This window comes from Apium graveolens, chromosome 11, assembly GCF_009905375.1.
Source record: "Apium graveolens cultivar Ventura chromosome 11, ASM990537v1, whole genome shotgun sequence".
NCBI lineage: Eukaryota > Viridiplantae > Streptophyta > Magnoliopsida > Apiales > Apiaceae > Apium > Apium graveolens.
Genome location: NC_133657.1, coordinates 95,251,737 through 95,254,916, shown reverse-complemented (window position 1 = coordinate 95,254,916; position 3,180 = coordinate 95,251,737). Strand labels below are relative to the sequence as shown.

Below are 3,180 nucleotides of genomic sequence, written 5' to 3'. Positions count from 1 at the left end.
GTATTCGAGATAAAATTCTACTATTCTCTATTCTCGACAAGGGTCGCTGACTGTTTAAAGGTTACCTAGTTCCTCGACCTCCCATCCTGCACACCCAGTACCAGGGAGAACCTGACCAGTTTTAGCTTGCTGCATTTTGACACGATACTTCTTCTTCAGATTGCCAAACTCATCATATATTTCTCTATAATCCTGAAATTGGAAAACATGTGTTAAATAGAAATAAGAGTACAACGAGGACCACTCGTACTTTAAGTAAATCTTACTTCTTCAGCTTCCCGCCTACGCCTCTTAGTTTCCTCTATTTCTTCTTCATCAAGCTCTTTGTAACCTCTAGTACGACCTCTTCTGTGTACGTAATATAACATAAAAGGCATAAAAACTCTAAAATTGTGTAAACTGTAAAATTAAAAAAAAACTCTAAAATTGTCCATGAAATCCAAACAATATTGAAAATATATACCTTAAAAACACAAACGAACTCCCCAAGTCAAGAACTTCCAGATCGTCAAAAAAAAAAGTTAAAGACAAGAAAATTAAACTAAATATGAACAAGTACACACGGTAATTGATAAGTGGCATTTTATACCACTTAGAGCGTCTCATAATGGCTTGAATTGATGTCTTGAACTCGAGTATTTTGTGTATTTGACGCGTTTTCGAGTGTTTTTGCATTTCAGGATATAACTTGCTTAAATAGGAGGATTTCATAAAAATAAGTCTAAGGAAGTACTTGGGATCAGTCGCGGGGCGTTGTGCGAAGAAATCAGTAAAATCAGAAGCAAACCTAAAAATTTCCCAGAAGTGTTGCAGGCGCCCGCCTGAAAGGAGCAGTCGCCCGCGTGATGAATGCAGGCTGCTTCTTGGGTGCGGAAAATCAGATTCTGGAATTTATAATTCGAGTTCTATTGGGCTTCTATTAACACTGGTTCTTCTGGACTCTTATATAAACCTATTGGGAAGACGTTTTCAACAACTAGTAACAAGGAGAGAAGATCAAGAAGACCATTTTTGCACACAACAACGAAGAAGATGAAGTATACGTTTATCTTGTGATTCTTTTAATTCGTTATAACAGTAGATGCTAGTTTTTCTTTACTCTTTGAACCTTAATACTCTTGTGACGTACTTCGTTGTTTATTAAGTATTTTTATTAATTTATATCGTTGTGTTATTATCATATTTTCATATGAACCCATGGTGACGATGAGTTCTATTATGGGCTAATCGTGATCATGGGATCATAGCGGATTTACTATGGATTTCTTTAGTTAATTGTTTAATACCTTGGTATGTGGTGATTGTATGATATCTAGCATATGTTGTGCTTATTCGTCTTATGTGCTTCGCGAACATGTAAGATAGGTTATTAATCTCTTGTGAAGCGACAGTGAATCTTGAGATTTAGAACTTGCCATGCTAGCATGAGTTCATGTATTGTATGCATGATTATTGGGTAACTCTAACAGTTTTTCTTGCCCTGTGTAATCATAATAAATAACTTGCGCTTAAATCGTTATGTTGTCAAATTTTGTAGACATATAGGGTCTCAGCATAATTGATGCCTAATCAACTTCTATCTTAATTGTGGATGCTTGATAGAATGGTATTCGTACAACGAAAGTTGGCATTTATCAATTTCGTGTTGTTCGATTAATATCATCACCATTACATGCTAAGGATAATAACAATAACTATTGAATGAAGTAGTAATGAAGTTATGGTCTCATGTGTGTTTAATATTGTTAATTGAAGTGTTTAATTCTCATAGTTAATATTAGTTAATCAATCTTAATTGTTATTGTCTTGACATTGCGGAGTAATCATACATTGGTGAGTAAGTGTTAATTAAATATAATTAATCAGAGTCTCTGTAGGAATGAACTAGAAATCATTCTATATTACTTGTGAACGCGTATACTTGCGTGATTTATTTAGTGCATGCTTTGTGCCTAACAAGTTTTTGGCGCCGTTGCCGGGGACTCGGTGTTAATTTGTTTAGTTTATGTACTTGCCATCAGTGGTCATTAAGATTCATTGATTAAGACTTGTTACTTACTGCTTTTAGTTGTGTTTTAGGTACTCTAGCGAGCGTTTATGCAAACACGTTCTCGCACCCGCAAGAGAAATCTAAATACAGCTGAGGAGACAGATACAACTCTTGACTTTCCGGAGAAGATAGTTTTTGAAGATTCGGATAAAGGGAGTGAAAAGAAAGAACCTGTAACAATGGATGATCGTATAGTTCAAGCTGATCCAGCTCTTATGGACTTTTCTCGGGCTAAAACTGATGACATTCAGTTAAGCATTATTCATCCGGCTATTCAGGCCAATACTTTTGAAATCAATCCGGGCACTATTCAGATGGTGAAGAATTCTGTTTCTTTCGGAGGTGCTGCGACTGAAGATCCCAACATGCATATCAGGAATTTTGTCGAGATCTGTAGTACTTTCAAATATAATGGTGTTACTGATGAGGCTATCAAGCTGAGGCTTTTCCCATTCTCTCTGAGGGACAAAGCTAAGGACTGGTTACATTCTTTACTAGCTGGGTCCATCACTACTTGGGAAGATCTCGCGTAAAAGTTTCTGATGAAGTTCTATCCAATGGCCAAGACTACAGCTATGAGGAGTGCTCTTACTCAGTTTGTGCAGCAAAAAGGAGAATCTATGTGCGAAGCTTGGGAGCGCTACAAGGAGATGTTGAGAAAGTGTCCACATCATGATATGCCTGACTGGATGGTGATCACTGGTTTCTATAATGGTTTGGGGGCCCAATCTCGGCCCATGCTCGATGCAGCTTCTGGAGGCGCTTTATGGGCCAAAAGCTATACTGAGACTTATAATCTCAATGAAACTATGGCTGCAAACGAGTATCAAAACCCAACTCAAAGGATGATGCCTGGGAAGGTAGTAGGTATTCTGGAAGTTGATGCAGCTACATCTATTACAGCGCATCTCCAAGCGCTATCTATGAAGGTCGATTCTTTAGCCAACTATGGAGTAAATCAAATAGTTATTGTATGTGAGCTTTGTGCAGGCTCTCATGCTACGGATCAGTGTTCTCTTGTTAATGAATATGTTTAGTATGTGAACAATTTTCAGAGATCGTAGCAGCCTGTGCCCGCTACTTATCATCCTAATAACAGAAATCATCCCAATTTCAGCTGGTGCAATAAT

General features: G+C 37.5%; 1 non-coding gene across 1 annotated transcript; it reads right to left on the bottom strand.

Moving 5' to 3' along the window:
- Positions 1–2,622: 2,622 nt before the first annotated feature.
- On the bottom strand, positions 2,623–2,729 carry LOC141699528 (small nucleolar RNA R71). The gene has a single exon (XR_012565981.1). It is a non-coding gene; the product is annotated as a small nucleolar RNA R71 (small nucleolar RNA).
- Between the last annotated feature and the right edge of the window lie 451 nt (positions 2,730–3,180).